This window comes from Saimiri boliviensis, chromosome 11 (genome assembly GCF_048565385.1).
Source record: "Saimiri boliviensis isolate mSaiBol1 chromosome 11, mSaiBol1.pri, whole genome shotgun sequence".
Taxonomy (NCBI): Eukaryota; Metazoa; Chordata; class Mammalia; order Primates; family Cebidae; genus Saimiri; species Saimiri boliviensis.
This window is the reverse complement of record NC_133459.1, coordinates 59,171,313-59,191,735: the sequence shown is the minus strand read 5'-3', so window position 1 is coordinate 59,191,735 and position 20,423 is coordinate 59,171,313. Positions and strand designations below refer to the sequence as shown.

At 38.5% G+C, this 20,423-nt stretch overlaps 1 long non-coding RNA gene across 1 annotated transcript in view; it reads left to right on the top strand.

The window, feature by feature from the left end:
- Positions 1–229: 229 nt before the first annotated feature.
- The window catches only part of LOC141580261 (uncharacterized), a 52,062-nt gene continuing 31,868 nt past the window's right edge, over positions 230–20,423 (top strand). Inside the window, exon 1 of the long non-coding RNA XR_012512441.1 lies at positions 230–333. This is a non-coding gene — a long non-coding RNA (uncharacterized LOC141580261). The remainder of the gene's footprint in view (positions 334–20,423) is intronic.

The window sequence follows — 20,423 nt, the reverse complement described above, 5'->3', positions numbered from 1 at the left end:
ACCAGTTTCTTTCATCCCAGTGTGTCTTTATTATTTAGAAAAATAAAAATGATCCAGGGCTCTACCCACTCTCACCTAAAATTCTGGAGTAGGTAATGACTGTCTACAACCTGGTACAACATATGCCCCGAAACTAAAACAAACAAACTCATTTGCCATACAAATTGTTTACGATTCATTAAAAAGCAAAATTGCATATCCTGTCGCTGGCAGCTGAGGCCGCGTCTCCACGGGCGGAGGGGGCATTCACTGAGTCGCCTTTGTATGCTGGGAGGACCAAGCCGGAGGTTCCCACTATGAGCCCGGAGTCTGTGCAGCCAGATGATGCATGAGGTAATTTTAAAGCTTTATTTGCCTTTAGTGTGAAACTCCGATCTTGTACTATCCTTTGGTTAAAGAACTATATCAGCCAGAGGGAAGTTTAAATTTTTCTTTCAGCTGGGGAAAATTGTTTGGGATAGCGAGGTGGGCGAATGGAGGGAGAGGGAGAGCGTGTTATTCAAGGAAAGAGAGCTAAGAGAAAATGTGAAATTTGTATTATTTTAATTAGTTCCCTCCTCCTTAATCAAAGTCCTCAATTTCCCATCTATAATGGGAAATTTACATTAGAATTATTTGTAACTGGCAGATCTGAAATGCTATGGTATGTGGTCACCTTGGAGGAAAAGAAACAAATTGATTTATTCCCTATGATAACTTGCATAACTTCTTTAGAGAGCACTCTGATTTCTCACCCCTTTTCAAAGCAAAGATCTAGAGGCATTGAAGTTTAGAGAAACTTCCCTGCAGTTTGCAGCCTAAACAGCAGCATGTGAGCTTTCAACATTGTTTATTTTTAGGCAACTGCATTGCTAAATGTTTCCACCACTTTTATATGTTATTTTCCTGGCGGTAAAACATCTGTAAAATAATTTTAAATGAAAAGCAACTTCCAAGTAAACTTTACAGAAAAGAAATTACAGTTTTCCAAGTTAAAAAAAGAGAGGCATTTGGTGATCTTTGTAAGGAAAAAAAAAGAGATGACACAATTTGCCATAAAAAGTAACAGTCTATAAAATCTATGAGCTCTCGAAATACAAGGAAGTAGAATGTTTCACCCAGAATATGACATCAGCGTGCAGTTTTTTTTTTTTAAAAGCTTACAACTTAGAAAACAATTACTAAACCAATCAGTATATTCATTTCTAATGTTTAACAAGCTGTATAAAGTGAGGCAATAGGCAACATCATAGCATACAAGTAAACCTTGTTCTTGCTGGCAAAAACTCTAATGGGAAAATAAGTGCCCTGAACAAAAGTTCAGGGTCAGAGTGGATAGTCTACTGCTAGTCTGATTAGCCAAAAGCTGCATGTAACATTGTTCTGAAATTACTGGTAAAATTTCTAATGTCTAGTTAAGAAATCACAAGTTAAAACACACATGGACAAACATACCCACAACCACTTTAACTCAAGAGTCCTTAGGATGGACATACTGCATCCCAAGAAGCAGCCGGATAGAATCCCGCGGTAGCTCACTTTTAACAGTCTCTCAGTCCTCCGAATTCCTAAAACTTGCCAAAATGATACACCATTGGTCCAGGAAGGGGAAAAGAAAACTCTTTCTGCAGATCATACAATGAAACCGACCATGCCCTGTTTTGTAATTCCATTCGCCAGTCTCCCCCTTCAACATCTCTCTCGCTCTCTTTTTTTCTTAAACTGATATCTATGTGAAATGAGCTGAAGTTCACGGTCCAGTTAGGAACGGATAATACATTCATTGTCCTGGCAGCAAACTTTTTTTTCACTCCCTGGAAGAATTCACGCTTGCCGCAAGAATAATAATTACGGAAAACTAGAAATGCACTGCTAACAAATTAATCCTTAACGGACACCATCCTAACGAGGGCAGTAATGATTTGAGGACTCTCCTCCTCACAGGACCTGCATCTCCTGTGACAATGAGCTATTGTGCATCCTCCCAACTCACTCTACCTCTTATAGATCCAAGATGTCAAAGGTTGCCTGTCCTGGTTGACCATGACATGTGAGTTAACTCATTCTGCTGCTGCATGGCAGAACTTTATTAAAACTTTATTTATATCCAGAGTAACTGAAAGATAGAGTGTGCGGGTCCTTTCCACTCAGAGCTAGAGTGCCTAAGAGACGGCAATCTGCTCTGACATAAACGGGGAAAAGTTAGATGAGAGCTGTGGATCCCCTGATGGAAAATAGGGAGTGGGGACCGAGAGTTCTCTCACAGGTGACTTCAGGCAATCCAATTAATTGGCCAGGACTGGAATTCACTCAGGGCTTGCTTCTCTTCAGTGAACACTCGTCCTCAGAAAATACCACAGCCAAAGAAAACCAGACACCCCAGAGTCCCTGAAAACAAAAGTAAGGGGGATGTGAAACTAGAGAGAGGGGGCAAAACCTGAGGACTGGGACGAATGTTTCACTTTTTCCCCCCAAGACTGACTTGGCTAAAATATCCACCTCCACCTTACAACTGATAACTCTTTAAAAAAGAATTAAAAAGAAAAAAAAAAAAAAAAAAGAGAAAGAAAACCCCAAATACTCTCCCATGGAAAATGAGGGCAAGTGTTCCTGGGAACTCAAGTCGCAGAGTGGCAGAGAGAGGATGGCAAGAGGCAGCAGTGTGAGGCTGCCTCACTGAACAGTGTGAAAAAAATCAAATGTGAGTTTGATGAATGTGAGGTCTGGGACATTTTGTCAAAGAGGGAGGGAAAGTAGAAAAGAAAAAAAAAAAAAAAAAAAGCAGCCCCGGCTGCCAACTCACCATCCACCAAGTTCTGGCCGAGATGTCGTAGCAGAGCTGCCATTTGATGGAGCCGTCGGAAGCTTTCCCTGCCATTACGCTGTCAGCAAGCTTCATCTGATGCTAACTCACGGGAGATAAGACACCTAATTGAGAAAACATTTGCAGTGGCATGTGGGGCAACATGTAGTCCGGTCCATACCATATGGAATCATGGGTAAAAAAAAAAATCTCCTTGACAATGAACCAATCTCTCACAGACCCAGTGGCAAGGTGAAGTGGAGATGAAAAGTCTTCTGCTCCTAGCACTGTCTTCTCCTCTCTCCTTTTTAAAAAACAAGATCCCACTGCTACACATCAAAGGGAGGTGGTTAAAATTAGGGCTTCATCACTCAGATGATTTTGGTCTGCAGGGTTTTTCCTTTCCTTCCAACAACCAATCCCCCCACCTTTTTTTTTTTTTTTTTTAAGGAGAATAAAGAGATTTAATAGGACAAAGGCAGGTAGTGGACTGCGGAGGGAGATCGCCACAGGCTATTAGCCTAAAATTTCTGCTTGACAGATGGAACTGCTTAGAGACTATCATGCAATGTTTTGGGCTTTTTCCCCCCTCTTTACCCCCTCCTTTTGACTTTAAGTCTGATTCAGTATCTGTTTTTCACAGCCACTTTTCTCAAGAACGTGAGCTGCGCATTTAAAAAAAAATGTTTAGTTCAGTTTTGCTGTCTTACACATCTCTATTGGAAAAGTCTCAAATTAAATCTGGGAACAACTGAACAGGTTTTCCAAGGAGTTAAAAAAAAAATTCCGGAAAAAAATATTTCTCTTTCCCTACTTTATTTTTTAAAAAATAACTCATTAGTTAATTTAGTCATGAAGGAAGATAAACAAGAGATGGCAGCATTCAAGTCTCTTGATTTTTCGTTCGGCTCGCATTGTGTTTAGATGCGTGCTTTTACTTGAGTAAATAAATACATTACCGATATTTTGCAGGTGCTAACCTATGCTGGGCTAGGCACCACCAATATTTTTTGGTGTCTTTTTAAATAAATTAATTTTGAACTTTCTCATTCTTTGTAAACAAAGCAATCAGTCATTATCAATTCAGTTTAGCACAATTCAGGTTAAACTTGACATGAGCTCTTCCTTAATCAGAGAAAGTCACTTCTGATTTCCTTATTGTAACCTAGCCATCTTCTTCACAGGGGTTTTTAACCACACATTCTTTCTTTAGTATGGAAAAGTAAACCACAACGTGGACCTACCAATAAGAATGGTTGTAAAAATACATATTTTTTAAAGTGAGAAAAAGTCCAGACGATTGCTGAATTTCATGTCATTTTACTTAGGACTAAGAGGGAGAAAGAAGCAGAGAGAATGACTTGTGTTTGTTATATTCTTTCAAATTGTGTGACATTAGGAAGTGCAGAAATACCTTTATCAGGATACCAAGCACATCCTAGTTTTTGTGGATGTGCACCAAACACATCCTAATTTTTTCTGAATATAAGCAATCCATTGATCTCCAAGAATCCATGGTTTACTCTGCTATGGGCCTTCAATATAGGTAGTGCAGAGCATGGGAAAATTTGTCCATCAGTATTTCTCAGGGCCATTGAACTGTGATGATTAAAAAGTTGTGCATTTACTGCCTAATTATCCAATGGATTTTTTGTTCTAGTCATATTTTTGACTGAATAATATTTAGATAAACTTATTCAGGGCATATTTTAAGTTCCAAAGATAAATTTGGTGCATTTTGTTTTCCTATTTCTGCTCTCTTCCTTAGTAGGTATTATTTTAATCATTTAGCATCAGGTATATTTATGTTGTTTTGAAAAACATGACTGCATTAAAGCAAATTTTATCCTGTTTCACCAAAAATGTTTCTAATTTAAAGAATGATGCACATACTGCTTCTAGGAATGACCACAAATACAACAAATATGGCATTTCCTTTTTTTTTTCTCATCCCTTATTGTAATGGGATCTCTTCTAATAATATTGGGGCGACAAGCAGTAGCCAGAATTATTACCAAATGTTAAGTACTGCCATCACCCTTAGGAAGCATCTTTGTATACTTTATTACCTTGATGTCACCTGTCTTTTCAGAAGAAGAGTCTGCAGTAGCACAGGAAATGTCTTTAGCTTGTGTCCAACGAACAGCAAATGGACCTACTACCAGAAACTTGCCCCGAGCTTGCCAATGAAAACATTTATTGCCATGTATAACTGCAGTGTCGTTAGAATTACTTAGTCTTTCTTAAGTTTATCATGTAGAGAAAGATAAGAAAAAAATGTTGGAAATTCTCTATAAAATGTAAAATATCATCAACCAAACAAAAAAAAAAAAAAAAAAAAGAGGAGGAAAATAAAAAGAAGCAAAGAAATGAAGTAACATTCTGTCTTTGAATCAACCAACCTCTGATTCTACTTCAGTCATTCCTACTTGCCTCTGACAAGCAGACAAAACAAAATCTCCTTGTTTCAGGTTCTCCTCTGCTTTCTCCCCGGACATACAGGCACATGGACATCTTGGACTTGTGGCTCCACGGCTTTACAATTTCTAAGTTTGTTCTGCAGCAACCTCTGAAGTTGGAGCTGTTTCTTGCCCGAGCCGCTGCATGTTTGAGACTCAGAACACCCTCTGCATGCCCATTATTTATGAATGAATGGAGCACAAGGTAAACTGGAGTCCAGATTTCACTTTGTGAATGATAGAAAAGCTGGGAAGATTTTGCAGGAGAGGGCGCATAGTTTGAACAAAAAAATGATACATATTATTGGATAATAGTATTTTAAATCCTGAACAATTAGGTGCATTTAACTTTATCATTGTTCTCTAAGAGGCTGGTGGAAGCTGTCCTTCCCATGCGGCAATCAGTCTTTTCACAGTGTGGCCCGTTGTTAATAGCCTTAAAACAAGATTAAATAAAACATGTTAAATATTGCAATTATTGTGGGAAATAAAATTATTTGGTGAGCATAATGGGGAGCAATTCAAGCATTTAACATGATCCAGGAAATGCTACTCCAAACAATTGCATTTGCTTTATGCATTTTTCCCCTTTGATTGCTGACAGATGCCTTTTTGGAAACAAACATCTAAATGGTTTGCCTTCAGTTAGAAAAAAAATATAACAGAAAACGGCTACATGTTTTGAATTTAACTCTTGTCATTTGAATACTTCTTCCCACTGCACATGAATGAATCCAAGGCAAAAACAGTGCTCTCTTCAAGAAATAAGCCCATCAAAATTTGGCCTTTCTTATTTCCTTTGAGCATATTTTATAAGAAGTGGGAATCCCCTTAGACAGGGAGTCAAGTGATGAGGACCATTTCCTGTGTGACAATGGGGAAGGATTAGAAAGGGAATTGTCTTCTTATAATATGAAGGCTCAGGCAAAGTGCAAGTCACTTTCCAGTCTCACTCAGGTCAGGGCAGCCAGTTCTCCCTAATAAGCTAGCCCCTTTTATTGAATGGAAAGAACCCAAGAAAGCTCAGAAGACAGTGAATTCTCATCTGTGTCTTTGCTGCAGTGCATTTGGATAAAGGCCTCGAAGATTCTGCTGTCAACAGGTGTACAATGCCAATACCAAGGAGAGGATTTTGTTTTTGTTATGTATTGCTAACAGGAGATACGATACGGAATGTTAATGATTTTCGGAGGCTGGGTTGTAGAGGGATTGAGAACACTGCTTCTGTAATCCAGCTGTCCATATCTGGGCTCTCTTGGTTGCTGTGTGACCTCTCCCAGGTTAGTTAGCCACTCTGATTCTGTGTCCTATCATAATCAGGAAAATGAAGGTAATAGTTATTAAGTGTGTGTGAGTGTGTGTGCGTGTAGTGTAGTACAGTCAGAAGCAAAAATATGCATAAGGTACATAGTCCCTGATATGTAATGAGTGCTCAACTAAAGTTATTGTGCTGTTATTGATGTTTTGTTACTATTATTCCCCTGACGAGGGAAACCCTCTTTCTTCCCCCTTCTGGTCCTGCGCTGTGAGGCTCAGTTGGACCCCTTCTCTCTGTTCTTCCATAATCACCTGTGCCTTGCTCCGTTGCAGCTCTTAGCACCCTCTTCTGGAATCACCTGCCTCCTAGTCTTTTTCCCTCCTGGACCTTGAAATTCTTAAGGGCAGAGACTGTATCTTGTCCATCGGAGTAGCTACAAGGCCAAGCATAGTACTGGGCAGAGTAGGGGCTCCCTACATGGTTAGAGAACGAGAATGAAAAGTCACAGGACACTAGCCGCTTTGAAATTTGCATTCTTCCATTTGCACAACCTTGTCTTTTTACCTTGGCTTAAGCTCTTGCCCTCCTGGTACATGACACCTCCTCAGGACACCAGCTCACGGTGATCCCAGCAACCTTGGTGCCCTGCTGCCTTCCTTATCTGCACCATCCGTTAGTACTTTGCATCAACTGACGGTATTATTATTTGTCTTTGATGAAAGTGTGTTCTTTCTTTTATTTATTCACCCACTTAATAGCAACGTATGTGATGCAGGCACTAACACTTATTGTCTCTTTCTTTTCAAGCTCTGTTTCTAGGACCATTGGAAATTTGAAAGTCTAGGAGAAGAGCAATTTGATTTTGTACGTAACAGCTCATGTTTATTGAGTGTTTCTTCTGGGCCAGGCACTGTTCTAAGATCTTTATATGTTTTTTTTTTTTTTTCTTCAGGTAAGTCCTTATGAGGTAGGACTTATTATTAACTCCATTTTACAACCAGGATAACAGGCTCCAAGAGGTAAAGGGACTTGCTTAGAGCTCCAGAGTTAGGGATGGAAGGAGGACTGAAGCCCAGGAATGATGACTGCAGAGCTTCACCACTCTGGTGTTGCCTCCTAAACCAAAAAAGGAGAGAAGTCACAGGATTTAGCACCTGCTACATGCCATACAGTTTTTAAAGGTGCTTTTGGGATGTCACTTAACATTTACGACAACCATAGGAGGCTGTTATCACTATTATTAACTTGCAGATCAGGGTCAAAAAGGTTAGAGTCTTGGCTAAAGACACATGCTAAAGAAGAGCCGAAATTCAACCCTATGTCTGTATAAAGGAAAGCTCATGCTTTTGCTATTCCAACCAGTTAGTTCTCAGCAGACAATTTTTATTTTTTATTCATTTTTTGGAGATAAGATTTCTCTGTCACCCAGGCTGCAGTACAGAGGCCTCGAAATCCTGGGTTCAACTGATTTTCCTGCCTCAGCCTCCAAGTAGCTGTGACTTTAGATGTACACCACCACACTTGGCTAATTGCATTTATTTATTTATTTATTTATTTATTTATTTATTTTGAAGAGACAGGGTTTTGCTTTGTTGCCCAGGCTGGTCTCGAATCCCTGGTCTCAAGTGATCTTCCTGCCTTGGATATTTTTTATTTCTTATATAGAGTTGAATGTTGGGCTTAACAGATATGTATGGCCTTGAATCATCAGGGTCATGGAAAACATGAAATTAGAAATGTACCCTGTTGCTGAAGCTGCAGAAACGTTCAGTTTAGAGAAATGGGTAGATTAAAGATTAATAAGAAAGAAAAGAATAGAATAGAAAATAAAAGCTGTATTAACAGGCATTATCAGCTGGGTGCGGTGGCTCATACCTGGTAATCCCAGTAATTTAGGAGGCCGAGGCGGGTGTATTGCCTGAGGTCAGGAGTTCAAGACCAGCCTGGCCAACATAATGAAACCCCAGCTCTACTAGAAATATAAAAATTAGCTGCGTGTGGTGGTGGGTACCTGTAATCCCAGCTACTTGAGAGGCCGAGGCAGGAGAATTGCTTGAATCCAGGAGGCGGAGCTTGCAGTGAGCTGAGATCATGCCATTGCACACGAGCCTGGGCGGCAAGAGCAAAACTTCTCAAAAAAAAAAAAAAAAAAAAAAAGGGCATTATCTACTATTAACACCTTGATCTTTCCTGTAACCTCAACTAGGTGGAAAATCCTAACATGGTGTTCAGGACATCACCATCCAAACCCTCAAGTCAGTGGGTATTCACATGTAAGTGTTGGGATAAAAAGAAAAATCACAAAAGTAGAGAAAGTCTAGTTCCTCCAAAGCTCAGAAAAGCGTCAATGTCTTTGGTGGGAGATTTATCCTTCGTTGATGAAGGCAGCAAAATCCTCCATACAGGTACACGTCATTACTGGATGTGAGTGTGTGGTGACTTAAAGAAACCAGTATCCCAAGTCACCTGGCATGGTTTTCTTACCGTATGGCAGAAATGAATGCTGCAAAGCTGAAAAGGGCAGAATTGAAGAAAATGCCCGAGGATCTAGACAGCCCCATCTATTTTAATAAGATGCCCAGAGATTGCCCAGATTTTTGACCTGGTATATTGCATATATATGGATATGGATTTCTATCTATTGATGAATCAATCTATCTGTATTGTGCAAGGAAAATATTGATAATTTATTTTTGGCAGAAACTCACCCACAGTGTCCTGCAAAGAATCAGTCTTCTTCTTGGCGCTGTTCTCGTGCCTCATTTCCATTTAGAAATTCTTTGACTTTTACTTTCTCTGCATTTTCTGTTAGCCGGCTGCCACCCAAGATTGGACTAAACCCTATGCCCCCTGTTAAAAAAGAAAAAAAAGGAAAAAAAAAAAACCCTCAGACGATATAACTCTCTAATAAGTATATTCACAACTTCTATGCAAGGCGCTTAAGAAAACTAAAGGTTAATATATTCTAACTAGATGTTGGGTATAGAATGTCAGATCTGTCAAATTTCATTATAACTTGCTGCTCATTGGAAAAGATTTGATTTCTTTTGCCACTGTCCTACTATGTTCAAGTCACAGACTGCCAGCAGCAGCCCACAGAAGACCACAGGCTGGCAGTGAGCGGGCTCGAGTGGGAAACCAGCCGCAAGGACCATCTGTTTCCGATTTCTAGCTGAGCCAAGATGTGCAATGAAGTGCATTCCATTCACCAGGCCAGCTTCTCCCCTGCTCAAGTTATTAGTGTTACAAGTGAAATTATCTTTTCCAAACAGCAGGGGAGCTATAATCCTTATGGAACAGGACACTTTAAAACACACACACACACACACACACACACACACACACACACCCCATTCAGACATCTTTTGTTAAAGTTGTGGGGAAGGCTGCTTGTAAATTTAATCACAGCCTTCGTGGGGTTTATAAAGTACGTTTTATTAAGCATGATAACCTCTGACGCAGCAGTATATACCTTGGCCTCATTTAGTATAATTGAATGATCAAGTATCTTTAGGATGCTTTTTGTGGGCATGCTAAAAAATGATAAGAAGGATGTATTTAAACCATCTGAAAATGAAATGGCTTTCAAAAGCGTAATGGGTTTTTAGGAATAATCAATGGAAATCCTTGCCCAGCTGGTCCAAGTGAGCCAATCTCACTCACGTTGATAGTGCTGAGGCTTGTCAGCCAGCTAGTAAATCCCAAGGGGGCCAAATGACGCCTATCACCATGTAAGTTGGGAGCCTGTAATAAGCTACATGTTTGTTATTTGAGATTGATCTTCTGCCTGTCTCAAGATAAATAATTTTTAGAAAAATTTGGAGGCAAAGGAGAAAAGCCGATTGCACGAGAGTATGATAGAAATAGCAAGAGAAGTCAAGAGACCTTAATGAAGTAATGCGATAAACGTGTATTTGGTAACAGGTACTTGCCATCACACTAGGTGTTCAGGATATGCAGAAGAAAGCAATAGGGGCTGCTCGCAAGCAGCTCCCAGCTCTCACTGAGGAGACAGACAGAGGAGCAGGCCTGTACATTACAGGGTGACAGGACCACACTAGGGTTCTAGCCTTGGTTCTTCCACATGCTTGCTGCTTGACTCTGGGTTGTCACACCCTCTCTGCAGCTTCATCTGTAAATGGGAATGCTGATGGCTGACTTTCAGGGACTGTTTTCAGAAGTAAATGAACTATAATCCAATTAAGAGGACAAAAATTCCTGATAGGCACTTAGCCAGTTCGCCATATATGTTAGTTTCTGTTTCCTTCTAGCTATTCTTTGAATATTCGATAGTCTTGTAAATGATAGCAGGTTTCTCCTTTGCGGGTGACTGGCACATTGAACTAGGGAGTATGCCTCATTCAACGTGCCACTCATCCACAAAGGAGAAACCTGCTATCATTTACAAGGCTATGGCATACTGTAATTTACAAGGCTGTGCTGGTGACTCCCAGTACAGGTCAACCAGCCTTAGACCACACGTTCTCCAAGGGCAAGGGCTGCAGAGGGTGCTGTGCGGTGTCATGAATAAAGAGATGCTTAATGTGAGCTTTTGTTTCATGGTGAGTGACGGAATGATTTTTCCAAAAATGAACTTTTTCCCTTTTCATAGCAGAAATCACATAAATATATCTAAAATGAAGAGAGGGGAGAAATATGATAAAGCCTCTTATTTTGTAAATTAATACAATGAAGCCCAGCAGAGAGAATTACCTGGGGTCGCTGAGCAAGTTAGTGACAGAGATAGGGTACCAACCTAAAGACCCCAAGTTTTGGTGTCTCTGTTTGCCACTTCACCGATTCTTTCAGAGTGTTTGAAAGATATATTCTGAATCAGGTAATTCAATTGCATTCAGATGCACGTGAGCTGCCGCTGCTGCTGCTTCTGCTGATTGTATTGTGGGCCTGGCAGTAGGATCATTGTACTTTACTTATGTTTACAGACAGAAATGGAGGTCATCTAGTAGAATCCTCTTATTACACAGATGGAGAAGTTATGGGCCAGGTCCCAGGTAGGTTCCCTGAAAAGAGGACTCTGAGATTTGTATGAGAATTGTCAAGACTTGTGTGCAAGAACTTTATTGGGCTGAGTGTCAGGATCAACACCTGCAGGTAAGTAAAGGAAGGAAAATGGAGCAGAGGAAGGTTATGGCTAGATGAAGTTCTAGCTAATCTTACAGGAAACTGGGACAGCATTGCAGAACCGTCTCAAATTAGGGCAAGGGGACAAAGATATTGTACTCCTGTAATGGCTCACCAGCAATTGAATGAGAGCTATTTCACAGAAAAGGAAGAGACTCTGGGCTGGACAATTCTTTCTAAGCAAAGAAAAAAATTTAAAGGAGTTTCAGTGAAGAGCTGTCAGCTTCTAATATCCCCAGTAGGTGGGAGGGAATCTCGGGGATATGCCATGGAATCCACTTGAACCTAGAGAAATCAAATGACCTACTTAAAGTTAGTGGCAAATTTGGGCTTGAAATGTATGCTCCATAGTTCAACTCTTTTCTCCAGTGACAGTGAGTAGGCTTCATGCCTTATTTGAACAGAATCTACCTGGCAGATCCAGGAGTACCCCTTCTGCTTCAGAAACAACAGGGGATGGGGGAAGGAAGATAAGGCAATGAGGAAAATGTTGAACATTTCTTGGGTTCTTCTTCAGTTGTCCAGCGATAGTCATCTTTCTTGGCAGATGCAAGAGTTGAGTGAATGAATAAAAGAGATGTCTGGAGTGTGACTCTGAACACATCTCATCAAACCTTTGTTTGAGCCGCTAAAGAGCCTCATGGTAGAAGCAGGTGTTGGCATCTCTCTGAGGCCTTGTACCTGTGAGGAAGAGGATTTGGGAGAGGGGAGGAGGAAGCACAAAGCAGCAGTGGTGTGAGCTACTGGTGTTTCTTATTCCACATGTTTTCATCTCAAAGAAGCTCTCCCCTAGAGCACCCAGTCAAGAAAAGAAAAAAAGAGAAACCCCCAAATCTGAAGCATTAATGGTGTGTGCTGATTAAACTCTTTGCTTCAAAGGAGTGCTTTGGAGAACAAATCCAAGCTTCCATAATCTCTTAAAAAGAGCAAATCTGTTTGATACGGAGCTGAAAGAGGTTTTAGAGTCCCTATCCCCTCATACCTCCACCTCCTGGCTCTTTAATTTCTTATTCCTTTGTGTCCTCAGTTGGAGTCTTTCATTTGTTACAACATTTTTAAAAAGAAGCCACCTTAAGTTTTGAGCTATTGCCGTCTCTGCATTTCACTATCAGAGAACGCGATGTAAATGACTCAGGAATCCATGGGCACTCAGATTCTCTAGTTGGCATCTCTCCTCTAGTCCTTGCTGGGACAAGTCTAAGAGACTAGTTTCTGCCTTATTCTTCACTGTCCCAACACCATGAACAGATCTTTTCACAGAGAATCATGGACTGCCCCTCACGAGAAGTAGAGAAAGGGTTTCCACATTCGCATTTGGCAGTTTTCCACCTTTTTCCTAATGGCCAGGTGTAGATTCCTCTTCTACTCTCTCCATCTCTCCTTATCTTGTTCAGAGCTTGTATTTACAGCTAAGAACTTTGATATGTCTCTTCCCTCTCCCCACTTTCCTTTCTCCCACTGTTCTTCATTCCTGCATGTATTAAACTTCTCTTATATTCTGTACACTGTGCTAATTACTAAGTGGGTACACTTATCATCAAGACAGAAGCTTGCCTTTATGGCACTGGTCTTTGGATCAGACAGTCTTGTACCCAAGTTTTAATTTTTTGTGATAGATCCTATGATGGGAACATATAGGGTGCTAAGAGAGAGCAGAAAAGGGGTACCTCGCTTAGTATGGAGGTGGTGGTAAGGGTGGGTTTGTTGCGTTTCCTGCAAGAAGTAACAGTGCAGCTCTTTTGGTTTGAAGGATGACAAGGCATATGGCAGATAAAGGCAGATGCTGGGGAGGAGGGGTTGCAGGAGTGTTACAGGCCAAAAGGATAACAAAAGACCTGAGGGAGAGTCTAGCAGCATCACACCCCTAAAAACTGTCCCGTGTGGATCCCCATATTTCCTGATAATTGTATTCTCCCTGTAGATGCATCTACAATCCACCTACTATTTTTTATATGACTTATGAACTAAGAATGATTTGTACATCTTTAAATGGTTGGAAAGAAAATGAGGCTGGGTGTGGTGACCCACACCTGTAATCCCAGCACTCTGGGAGGCCGAGGCGGGTGGATCACCTGAGGTCAGGAGTTCAAGACCAGCCTGACCAATATGATGAAACCCCTTCTCTACTAAAAATACAAAAATTAGCCAGGTGTGGTGGCATGCACCTGTAATCCCAGCTACTCAGGAGGCTGAGACAGGAGAATTGCTTGAACCCAGAAGGCTGAGGTTGCAATGAGCTGAGATTGTACCATTGAACTCTAGCCTGGTCAACAAGAGCAAAACTCCGTTCTCATTAGAAAAATAAAAAAGAAAAGAGAATGAAAAGAAGAGTCATATATTGTGACACATACAAATTATATAAAATTCAGATTTTGGTGCCCTTGATAAAGTGTGTTGGACATAGTCATGTAATTCATTTTTGTACTGTTTATAGCTGCTTTTGTGCTGTAATGGTAGAGTAGAGTAGTTATGATGGAGAATGTAAGGCCTGAAAAGCCTAAAATATTTGCTACCTGGTTCTTTACAGAAAAAGGTTTTCTGATCCCTGGCCCAGGCGAAGGGTCTTAGAGCTTGGATTAAAACAGGCTTGGACTCAAATCTTTGCTCTTCAACTTCTACCTGTGTGACTTTTGGTGTCACTAAATTTCTTAAAGTGTCCATGTCAGTTTGCCCATTTGCAAAATGGTAATAATAATACTTCACAGCCTTGTGAAGATTGGGGAAAATATTGTCATGTAAAGCTTGTGGGAATGTGAAGTACTGAAATATTATTTATTAAAAATAGTTAATGACAATTTCAACTGCTTTGAGCTATTAATAACATTTGTAATAAAATAAATATAACATTTTGAACTGCTATATTCATTGCCATAATGACCGCTTTGGGAATTATCAGTCAAGAAATATTTTTTGTTAATAGATCAATGAAGAAAGAGAAAGTCATATTTGTGAGAGTGAGAGCAGAAAGCCACTGCCAGAACTCCTCAAAATAATAATTACAGTTAAAATTAAGTGCCTGCAATGACACAGTGCTGAGTACTTCACATACATTGTCTCATCTGATCATCGCTTCAAACCTATGAGGTAGCTACTGTCATTTATTTTTATAGGTGGAGAGACTGAGGCTTAGAGGGGTTAAGTTAATTCAAGTTTCACGGACGTTAGGAGATGCAGTCATGACTGGAACCCAGGGAGTCTAATGTCAAAGTTTCTGTCTTAACCACTCTGCTTTTGGAAACATCTGACATTTCAGGGTCCAAAGCTGTTCCTGGTGGCTGGCACAGTGCCAGCGTATCACTCTACATTGAGCTCTGTAGAAGTCTCAAGTTAGAAAAATGCTACTGCAACAGCCTATATTCACTTGTGAGTCAGTTTCTCAGAAGGGAGCCAGTGAGAACTACAACCAAGATTGTGCCTTGAGAATTGTCTTATTAGGGGTGTTCTCATATGTAATCTCTCTGTTGCTTGGGTATAGCATATGAATATGGCTGCACTAAGGGTGGAAAATGGGAATGTGTTTGGCCGTGTGATTGGGATAATATGTTGTGATTAACAAATAAAATCTGTTTGGTGTCTAAGTATTATTTATTGTCATGGTAATAAATAATCCTATCTAAAACCAAACTATTACACACCCATGCACAACCATTTCAACTTGGTAATTATATGTGCATATGTATGTATTTTCAAGAAGATGGAGAAGGACTATACCAAGATATTCAATAGTTATCTACCTCTAGGTTAAAGAAATAATGGCAAATATTATTTTATCTATATTTATATTTCCAGAGTTTTAAACCGTGTTTATGTAAGCATGCATAAATAAATATATGTGATTTGATGCTACATACCAAAAGACTGAAAAATCTTCAGATTCTTAAACTTAATTCTGCCTCTAGTATACTACCATACACATTGTTCAACACCATAATATACACAGATACATATTCATTTTGGTATTATTTGAAGTGGTGAACAAATTTACAAAAAAATCTTCTGCATGGCATGACTACTTCAAAGCATATTATGTAGCCATGAAAGAAAATGTTATTTACACATGGAAAATGCTTGTGCTCTGATATTGTGATAAAAGCATGATACAAAATTGAACATACAGAACGAGCACAATTTGGTGAAAACCCAACAATCTGTTCATTAAGAGACAGAAAGAAGACACATTCAGGTGTTAACAGTTGTTTATATAATTGGTAGGATTATAAATTTTTCTCCTTTTTTGTTTCTGTGCAATTTCAAAAGTTCACTTAATAAATGGCTATTGTTTCTATAATAAAAACAAATTCAATATTTAAAAAACCGTTGAAACCAGAAATCTGTTGGCTGATGATTATGCTTAGAAACTCTCCTTCCATAGCTCAATTACGTGTATCATCAACTGTTACCATTTATGGTTATCTTGGTGTTTTTCAGATTAGGCCCAAGAACTTTAATGAAAAATGTAAAGAACACTATGCTGGGAACCAGGAGATGTGGATTGTAGCCAGGGCCATGCCATTAACCCACCGTGTGCTTCACGGTGAATCCCTTTTTCTACCAGGGCCTCAGTTTCTTTGTCTATAAAATGAGGAGCTCTGGTTCCCTCCCACCCAACACAACTCAGCACACAAAGTTCTACTTTTATGGTTTCATTATCGAGTTTACTGGAAAATTTTAAGTGAAAATGATTTCACTGTTAAAGTTTTAAAAACCATTGGAATGGATGATCTAGATTAGTATAGATGACTAACTGCTTTTAGATTGTAGCTATTGTTTACATCTCTCTTTGAGAATTTATTTTTTATTGCATTGAAGAATATAAAATCTACCTTATTAACCATTTTTAAGTGTACAACACAGTATTGTGAACTCTACACACATTGTTGTACAGCAGATCTCTAGAACTTTTTCATCTTGCATGACTGAAACTCTATAACCATCGATCAGCAACTCACCATTTTTTCCTACTCTCATCCACTGGCAACCGTCATTCTACTATCTGTGTCTAAAGGTTTGATTACTTTAGATATCTTGGATAAGTGGGATCATGCAGTATTTGCCCTTCTGTGACTAGCTTATTTCACTTAGCATAATGTCTTCAAGGTTCATATTTTTAAATCCTGAATAATATCCCACTGTATCTTTACATTGCATTTTCTTTATCCATTCACCCATGGATAGATACTTAGGTTGTTTCCATCTCTTGGCTATTGTGAATAATGGTGCAATAAACATGAGAGTGCAAATATATTTTTGGGATCCTGATTTCAATTACTTTGAATAAATACCCAAAAGTGGATTGCTGGACGATATGGTAGTTTTATTTTTAATTTTTTGAGGAAACTCCATGCTGTTTTCTTTCTTTTTTTTTTTTTGAGACGGAGTTTCGCTCTTGTTACCGAGGCTGGAGTGCAATGGCGCGATCTCGGCTCACCGCAACCTCCGCCTCCTGGGTTCAGGCAATTCTCCTGCCTCAGCCTCCTGAGTAGCTGGGATTACAGGCACGCACCACCATGCCCAGCTATTTTTTTTTTTTTGTATTTTTAGTAGAGACGGGGTTTCACCATGTTGACCAAGATGGTCTCGATCTCTTGACCTTGTGATCCACCCGCCTCGGCCTCCCAAAGTGCTGGGATTACAGGCTTGAGCCACCGCGCCCGGCTCCATGCTGTTTTCTATAGCAATTGTACCAGTTTACATTACTACCAATAATGTACAAGGCCTCCAATTTTTAAGTATCTTTGTTAGCACTTGTTATTATTATAATTTTTTAAAATAATGGCCATCCTAGCAAATGTGATGTGATATCTCACTGTGGTTTTGATTTGCATTTCCCTGATGATTAATGATGTCGAGCATTTCTCATGTACCTGCTGGCCATTTGTGTGTCTTTGGAGAAATGTCTATTCTTGTACTTTGCTCACCTTTTAATTGGCTTGTTATGTTGTTGCTGTTCTTGAGTTGTAGGAGTGCCTTATATATTTTGAATACTAATACATTTTAAAATACATAGTTTGCAAATATTTTCTTTCATTCTGTAGGTTGCCTTCTTACTCTGTTCATTCTTTTGCAGTGAAGAAAGTTTTTAGCTTCATACAGTTCTACTCGTGCTTTTGGTGTCTTATCCAAACAATCATTGCCAAGATCAATGTTATGAAGATTTCCTCCGTGTTTTCTCCTAGAAGTTTCATAGTTTCAGGTTTTACGTTTAAGTCTTTAACCCATTTTGAGTATGTTTTTGTGTATGGTGTAAGATAAGGGTCTGTTTTCTTTTTTTTTGCATGTGGATTTCCAGTTTTTTCAGCACCATTTGTTGAAGAGACTGTTCTTACTCCATTGCATAGATGAATGTCTTTGTCAAAGATCATTTGACAATTTATATGTGGATTTATTTCTAGGGTCTCTTTTCTGTTTCATTGATCACATCTCTGTCCTTATGCCAATACCATACTCTTGATTACTGCAGCTTCATAATATCTTTTGGAGTCAAGAAGTGTGAGTCCTCCAGATTTGGTCTTCTTTTAAGAGTTTTTGGTCTATTCAGGGTTCTTTGTGAGTCCATATACATTTTAGGATGGTTTTTACTATTTCTGAAAAAAAAAATGACATTGGGGATTTTGATAGAGATGACATTAAATCTGTAGATCTCTTTGGGTAGTAGAGACATTTTAACATTATCCATGTTCATTATGGATAGAACATTAGAACATTCAGACATTAGCCAGTCTAAGAACATGGATACCTTTCAATTTGTTTATGTTTTCTTTACTTTGTTTTATCAATATTCTTTAGTTTTCAGTGTATAAGTCTTTCATCTTCTTAGTTAAATTTATTTTTAAATATTTTACTCTTTTTGGTTCTTTGTAAATGTGATTGCTTTCTTAATTTCCTTTTTGGTTTGTTCATTGTTAGTGTATACAAATGCCACTGATTTTTTTAATGGTGATTTTATATCCTGCAACATTAATGAATTCATTTTTTAGTTCTAACAGTATTTTTGTGTGAAATCTTTATGATTTTCTCTGTATAAAATCATGTCATATGTGAGCAAAGATAATTTTACTTCTTTTTTTTTCTGAATTGGATGCCTTAGATTTCCTTTCCTTGCCTAATTGCTCTGGCTAGGACTTAACAGCACTATATTGAATAGGAGTGGTGAGAATGAGCACCTTGCCTTGTTCTTGATCTTAAAGAAAAAGTTTTTAGTTTTTCATCATTTAGTATGATACTAGTGATTTTTCTGTATCTATTGAGATGACCCTGCAATTTTAATCCTTAGTTCTGTTAATGTGGTGTATCACATTGATTGATGTCATGTGTTGAACCATCTTTGCTTGGTCATAGTATATGATTTTTTTTTAATGCGCTGTTCAATTCTGTTTGCTAGTACTTTATTAAGGATTTTAGCATCTATATTCATCTGGGATATTGGCTTCTAGTTTACTTTTCTTGTAGGGTATCTTTGGTATCAGGTAATGCTGGCCTCATAAAATGAGTTTGGACATGTTCCCTTCTCTTCAGTTTTTTACAATAGTTCAAGAAAGACTGGCATCAATTCCTCTTTAAATGTTTGGTAGAATTAGCCAGTGACGCCATCTAGTCCTGGGTTTTTCTTTGAGGTTTTTTATTTCCGATTCAATTTTCTTACTATTTATATGTTTGTTCTGACTAGTCTAGGTTTGTTCTTTTTATTTCTTCAGCAGTCAGACTTGGTAGGTTATATGTTTCAGGAATATCCATTTCTTCCAGGCATATAATTTGTTGGCATATAATTTTTCTTAGTCATATATTGTAATTATTTTTATTGCTGTAGCAAAAGTTATAATTAATATTTCCTCTTTCATTTTTGATTTTATTTTATTTGGATCTCCTTTTTTTTTTTAAGTATAGCTAAAGGTTTGTCATTTTTTTTGATCTCTTCGGAAAGCCAACTTTTAGTTTCATTGATTTCTTTCTGTTGTTTTCCATTTTCCATTTCAGTTATTTCTGTTCTAATCTTTATTTTTTCTTCATTTCTGCTAACTTTGTGTTTAGTATGTTTTTATTTTTCCTTATAGTTCTTATAATTCCTTAAGATGTAAAGTTTGGTTATTTACTTGAGATCTTCCTTCTTTTTTAATGTAGGCATTTATCACTAAATTTTCTTCTTGGTACGACTCGCTTATTTGCATAAGTTTCGGTATGTTGTGCTTTTGCTTTTATTTGTCTTAAGATATGTTCTAATTTTCCTTTTAATTGCTTCTTTTGTCTCTTGGTTGTCCAGAGGTATATGATTAACTTCATGTATTTGTGAATTTCCCAGTTTTCCTTTCTGTTATTGATCTCTAGTTTTCATTCCATTGTGGTGGGAAATTGATATGACTTCAGTCTTTTCAAATTTGTTAATACTTGTTTGGTGGCCTAATATGTGATCTACATTGGGAATGTTCATGTGTGCTTGAGAAGCATGTGAATTCTGCTGCTATTGGGTGGAATGTTCTTTATGTGTGTATTAGATCTGATTTATAGGGTTGTTCAAGTTTGCTCTTTCCTTATTGATTTTCAGTATGGATGTTCTAGCTATAACTGAAGGTGAGGAAGGGGAAGGAAATGGACACACAGATTAAAGAAGCCTAAAGTATCCCAATTAAGATAAATTTGTAAAAGTCCACATTACAATTGAATTGCCAAAAGTCAAAGACAACTAGAGAATTTTGAAAGCAGCGAGAGGAAAGATACCTACTTTGATTCAAAATCTCCTACTATGATTGTGTTACTGTCTGTTTCTCCTTCAGTTCTTTTAATGTTT